At 49.0% G+C, this 6,711-nt stretch overlaps 1 long non-coding RNA gene across 1 annotated transcript; it reads right to left on the bottom strand.

Annotated features, from left to right (window-relative positions):
• Positions 1-1,455: 1,455 nt before the first annotated feature.
• On the bottom strand, positions 1,456-6,685 carry LOC142818754 (uncharacterized). The gene is made up of 2 exons (XR_012896409.2): positions 6,559-6,685; positions 1,456-1,673 (listed from the first exon to the last, which is right to left on the bottom strand). It is a non-coding gene; the product is annotated as an uncharacterized LOC142818754 (long non-coding RNA).
• Between the last annotated feature and the right edge of the window lie 26 nt (positions 6,686-6,711).

Raw genomic sequence — 6,711 nt, 5'->3', positions numbered from 1 at the left:
TCTGGCCCCCCCTTCTGCCACCCCCTCCTGCCCTGCCTCCCTCCACCAGGCTTCCTGGCTCCACCCCCACAGCCCAGCTGAGCCATGTGCCAACTCCCACCCCCCTCAGCCCAGCTGGGCTGTGTGCTGACTCCCGCCCCCACTGCCCAGCACATTGTGCCCCCCCCCCTCCGCACAGCGCTTGGCTCCCAGCTTCCCCCCTCCGCGCAGTGTACCGGGACTCTGATCCTGGAACATCCATGGTCCTGCTGGACCACAGATGTTGGGGACCAGAGAGTTCCAGTTTATAGAGGTGCAAACTGTTACTTACAATTGTATTAAAAAGGGGTTGTCAGTTCTGAATCATTGTCCACCAATCATTGTCTGTAGCTAGAATTGGTGTAGCACAGTTTCAATACCAAGTATGGGTAGGGACTTTTTTTTCAGTGATGCTGGCAGAAATGGTGCAATGTATTCGTTAATTGCTGTTATGATTGTAACATAATAATTTCTATAGCTGTAGCCCCTAGGGGCCTCAGTCATAAACCAGGCTGCAGATCGTTGTGCAAGGCACTGTACAAACACAAAACAAAAGGACAGTCCCTGTCCTTGAGAGCTGTAGCCTGACTACCCCTCAGCGCAAGTCCAAAGCACAGTTCCTGAAAAATTTGTGACCGTGTTCTGAATAGACATAAACCGTGCAGCTACAAAGGTGCTTGGAAATGGTTTCACACGGGGTTATCGGAGCTAGTGTGAACACAACAGAACATTTAAAATCTCCCATTTTTATTACGCGCCCCAGAAACCGCAGCTGACATCAAGGCCTGCTGTGCTAGAAATTGAACTACTCAAAGTGAGAGAGAGAACCCGCCCCAAAGAAGGTGCCACATGAACAGACAAGATGGCTCAAGAGTGGGAGAAAGGAAGGAAGATTATCCCCATGTCACAGATAGGGAGGGGCACTGGCATGAGTTTAATTCAGTCAGGCAATGCATGCAGAGTGTCTCTCATCTTCAGCCCTCTCTTTGAATGTCACACACTCACACATCTGGCCTGTACATGAGTGTGCAATCTAACTGTTGCTAATCTGTATCCATGAGTGAAATTACAAATCAGAAGGCAAATCCTGCCCTTCTAAACTCACCCACACTCAGTGTGGATCGTGCCTGAAGACAGGTTGTGTAACAATCACAGGACTTAGCCTAACCCTTGCTGAGACCAGAAATCACCCTGCATGTTTTTTATGCTAAGAACAATGGCTGTACTGTTTGCATTGATCATGTGATAAAGTTAAGAAGATTTTTTATTTGGCTGGTGCAACCTGTCTAAACCAGGGACCTGCTGGAATGGAGTCAGGAGAGGCAGCCCTGATAAAAGTTAAACCACCAAGCAAAAAATGGGCTTCACATTTGCTGGGGAAACAATGTAATGGCCCCGCTCTGATAAGGCCTTTATGGCCGAATGAAGACCAACAAGGCCGTTTCTATTGGTTTTACTTATCTCTACAGCTTTCCCGCTTGCGTTGGTTGGTGGGCTTGCTCTCATGAAAGGACGGGAGCTGTGTTGTCTGCAGTGGGCTGCTGTGTCCATACAATCATGATACCCAGCTGGCAGGGGTGAGACACAGGGAAGGAAGCCGCAGTAGCGTTGGATGGCCGGATCGCCAACATTAAAACTGACTCATAATGATGTGTCTGAAAAGAACAGAAATACCACAGTTGATAGGTGTTCTCCTGCCAGCTAAAACAACATTCAGAAACACCCTTTAGGGCCTGGATTCTAGACACCTAGCTTGCATAGAAATCAATGGGTCTAGGGACCTTCATCGGGGTGGGGAACCTATGGCTTAGGGGCCAGATCCGGCCCCCAGCTTGCCTGGATTCAGCCCAGGGCTCCTCCTCCAGCATTGGAGAGCTGGTGCCGCATCCAGACCCTGCACCCCTACTCTGCTCCTGCACCCTCCCACCCATCCAGACCCCACACCCCAAGCCTGCTTCCCTCCCACACCCTGAACTCCTCATTTCTGGCCCCACCCCAGAGTGTGGGGGGGGGGGCACAAAATCTACTAGGCCTGGACCCCCTAGGCTCTGGTGTACAAGGGGAATGTGTCTGTGTGTGGGGGGGGGAGGGGGTTGCTTCTCACTTTTGTGTGGCTCCCTACTGATTTTTCTGTGGGCCAGTGGAAAAAGGTTCCCCACCCCTGGTAAATACTTGTGCCGTTTCCACGCCTTGGAGCCTAGGTCTGGATGAAAGTCAGTGGAACTTAGGCTACAGATTCACTTAGGTGCCCAATTCCCTTTGGCCCCAGGCAAATCCCATCATAACGCATTTTGAATTCATTTGTTAATCGTGGTGCAACTGTGGTGATTTGCACTCCCTACCTCTCTGCACCGATAAGTGGGACAAACCATGGCAAGGCTGTATTAAAAATGAATATGACCGAAGTGATCACTGTACTGTTTTTACTCTGCTTTGCCTTTGAGCACGTAGGACTGCACTAATAAACAAGCAGAAATCAAATACTCTGGGAAGCTAAGAAGGCCCAGGTTTGCTGCTGAAGGCCCTGGCCCCTTGTCCAAGATTTCCGTGGCCATATGAAAGTGGTTATCAAACACCACGTGTTGGTGTGTCACGTGCATTTAGAAACATCCCTTCTGTGCAGTGGATATGAAGCAGGATAGAAACCGGCAGCCGCTCCTCTTCCTGGCTTACGTCAGCAGCAAGCTTCAAAGGGATGCGAATGGGGCTAAACTCATTACATCTCCACCCCCACGTTCTTCTCACATCCTTCCTGAATGTCATTTCACAAGCCAGTGGAGAGCGTTTAAACGATCAGTGTCCTACAACGGGGGTCTTTTGAATGGATCGGCTGGGGCACCTGGCATTGGCCGCTATCGGAGGACAGGACACTGGGCTAGATGGACCTTTGATCTGACGCAGTGTGGCTGTTCCTATCTTCTTACGCTCCTGTAAGCAGCTCCCGTGACAGAAACCTGAAGTGTCCAAGCCCCTCCCTCTATTTAAATTGCTGAACTGGTTCTGCTTCTTGTCTCATCATCTTGAAGGCATCCACAACGCCACACAACGCCACTCGCTCCCTGTTGCAATGCTGATCCAAATTCTTCTGAATTCTACACCCTCCCCGTCCCACTTCCAGTGGCTAAGTTGCACTGGTAACTAGAACTGGGGTGGAAATCAACGGGCGGGGAGTGTCTTTCCTATTTGCCATAGGAAAAATATATGTTCAGCAAAGCTAGTCCCTTTTTCTGTTTGCAGACCACAGACTTACCTCACTTCTTACTGATGAAAAACTTTTAAAAACAACGAGTAGTCTTATGGTACCTGAGTAGCTTATTCCGAGTCTAAATCGAAAGAGCTTATTTTGAAATTTGGCACTGTCAACACAGAGCCAAATTTCAAAATAAGGCGCTATTCTGACAAATCCCCCTTAGCCCTCAAGAGTTACAGGGATGCCGGAATAGCATACCCACTATTTCAGGAAACAGTGGGCGCTTTTAAAGACGCGGCATTGCTATTTCGGGATACTGCCAGTATCCCAAAAGAGCAACACAGTCTAGACTTAGCCTTAGAGACTAACAAAAATACATACATCTGAAGAAGTGGGTTTTGCCCCCCAAAGCTCATGATACTATATATATATATATATATATATATCTGTGTGTGTGTCTTAGTCTACACAAATTGCATATCTTATCTTGAATCAGCTTATTTTGCAATTTGGCATGTATACACAGAGCCAAATTTCAAAATAATGTGCTATTTCGAGCCATCTCTTAACCCTCGTGCATCAAAGTTTACCGGGATAGCAAAATAGTGCGCCCATTATTTTGAAAAATATTTCGAAATAATGAACGGCTTGTGTAGACACGGGGTTGCTATTTTGGGATACCTCCGGTGTCCCGAAATAGCCATGCAGTATAGACGTACCCTAAAATGCCACAGGACTACTCATTGTTTTCAAAGATTTTTTTAAGTTCCAGACTAACACGGCTCCCCCCCTGAGACTTCTTACTCATGAATTCGCTGTACAAAAATAGTCAATGAATGTCAAAGGAAACACAATTCAGCCTACAGTTTTCCTTGAGAACTCTGAGCTATGATTATTCCTCTCTATCCTTTTATGTTTTTACATTGCGCTCATCACAATGGTATGTAAGTAACTAACCGGTGTTCACTACCCCTGAAGAATAAGTAACATTCTCTAGATCATGGGGGGGGGGCACTGTTTCTGTTCTCTGGTTAGTTGATTAGAACTTTATAGGAGAAGAGCTGGCGTAAGGAATTGGTGGCAGGAACATGTATGCAGTAGCACCGGCACTTGTGATGTTTCCTTTTCACACCAGCGCTTGTGATGTTTCCTTTTCACGCTCTTGTGAACAAACAGGAATATTTATGGGAAATGAACAAACAGTCTGTAAATCTTGCTGCAGGAAATGGCCATGTTTATTCACAGGAATGCTTGCGGATCCCTTTCTTCTGTGTTTTGCTTAGCTCCACTCCTGACAGCGCATTGCTGGTGGATGATGAGACATGCACTCGCACGAACTGCCCTAGCAGCCCCATTGAAATGATGCCCCACAGTTTGTGTCATTATCTGCCCCTGGTGTTGCTAACTAAGTGCATGTTAGGAAGAGCCTTTCGATCGGCATTAGTTGAGTGTCAAAGATTAATGGATTTCAAGGCTGGGGAGGCGGTGGAGAAATGGGGGGTTAGATTGGACTCCTTGAGTCTGACCTTCTGCATTGCCTAAGACAGACCATCAATTTCACCCAATGATTCCTACCCCTAATTCAGCAATTCAACCAAAAATTGCTGAATTAGAACACGTCTGTCTTCCTTCTCCTCCTTCAAACCTCACCTAACGCCACAAACAATGCTTTTCCAGTGCCCTGCTGCAGTACTAAGAACCTAACAATAAATCCTCCCAGTACCACACAAGCCTTTCTAACTGGTCCCTCTCAGAGGTGAATATCTGCATGTGGAATCTCTTGTGGTAAGAGTAGATACTCTCTGCAGTACGGATGTGCATGTGTTGTCTTAGCCCAGAGTCCTGTTGAACAAGCCTCTTGTTTGCTTTTAATCTCTGTCCCACGGTACACGTCTCTCTCAGTAAATACAAGGCCCTGCAGCTGGCCGGGTAAGCCAATCATCGGGCTGATATAATATTACGCCCAGCCAGGTCAGAAAGTATTCAGCTCCGGTCCGCTGCACTTTGCTTGAACCACGCTGGCTAGCTAGCCCCTTTGCTGACTACTGACAATGGCTTTTTTCCCACTCTCCCTTCTTTTTCTGTTATAAATGGTCCCCCTTTTTTCTCTCCACTTGGCTCATCTGAGGAAGTGAGTGTTGCCCACAAAAGCTCATGACACTATATGTAATTTGTTAGTCTAGGCTATGTCTACACTGTAGGCTTCTTGCGCAAGAAGCTTTTTGCGAAAGAGATCTTCCACACTACAAAAGCACAACAGATTGCATGGACACTCTCTCGAAAGAAAGCTCTGATTACCATTAACAGACTAGCCACCAGAGCACCTGTGCTTGTTTCGATAGGCTGTTTTTGTGCAAAAACCCCGTTACCCATCCCCACACACCTTTTTGCTCAAAAAAAGGAGTTATTCCTCGTAGAAAGAGGAATACCTACACTGCAAAAAAACCCTCTGTTCTTTTGATTTACTGTAAATTTACTTGCACAAGAATGTGCTTGAGGTGTGGACACGCCGCAAGTTTTCGGGCAAAAAACCCTGTAGCGTAGACATAGCCTAAGGTGCCACAGGACTACCCGTTTCTTTTTAAAGTTACAGACTAACACAGCTCCCTCTCTGAGACTTACTGACCAAGCGTGGCCCTCATAGTTAACAGCCCTTTGTGCAAGTTCTCCCCGGTAGCCCTAAGACACACAAGCGAGGGGTGAAGCCCCAAGGAGAAATCCACATGTCCTGAAGAAATCCAGGACCTAGCATCTCCTCAGAAGCCATCTCCGAAAGGTGAAGGACACAGCTCCCGAGGGGCACAAGGAATTTCAAATGGGATAGAAAGGCTGTTCTGCTGTCCCTAGTTTTGCTGGGGGTCACACTTTTTCCTTTTAACCTGGCATCTCCTACCCAGCATGCATCCAGACTAACAGGGCTACTACCCCTCTGGTCAGCGGCGGATGCAGGATGAGCGGAGCGGCTGCCCCGGGCCCTGTGCTTGCGGAAGCCCCGTGCATGCGCCATGTCAAGGGGGGGGGGGGCGCCACGAAATTGTGCTGCCCGGGGCCCCGTGGCACTCTCATCCGCCCCTGCCTCTGATACTACCCAGCATGCTTCACCGCCAGTGTGGAGTGTGAGCAAAAGTGCAAAGGAAAGTGACACAAAATCCTAGAATCCCAGGGCGGGCAGAGCCCTCAGGAGTCAGGGAGTCCAGTCCCCTGCCCCAAGCAGGACCGACCCCAACTCAACCCTCCCAGCCAGGGCTGTGTCCAGCCGGGACTTAACCACCTCTAGGGATGGAGAGTCCACCCCCACCCTAGGGAACCATCCCAGCGCTTCCTCCCCCCCCAGGGCAACACCTGGTCACCTTTTTCAGCCAGCGCGGGCCAGTGTGGAGCGCAGCGGGCTGCACGGGGGGCTTTGCACGCGCACACGCAGGCTTTGCACGCTCGCGAGGGAGGGAGGGGGTGTTTTCCCCGCCTTGCACACGCAGCTGGGAGCGGGACGCTGGTTTTCGGCG

Source organism: Pelodiscus sinensis, chromosome 16 (assembly GCF_052426305.1).
Source record: "Pelodiscus sinensis isolate ZL-2025 chromosome 16, ASM5242630v1, whole genome shotgun sequence".
In the NCBI taxonomy this organism is placed as follows: domain Eukaryota; kingdom Metazoa; phylum Chordata; order Testudines; family Trionychidae; genus Pelodiscus; species Pelodiscus sinensis.
This window is presented reverse-complemented; position numbering and strand designations above follow the sequence as displayed.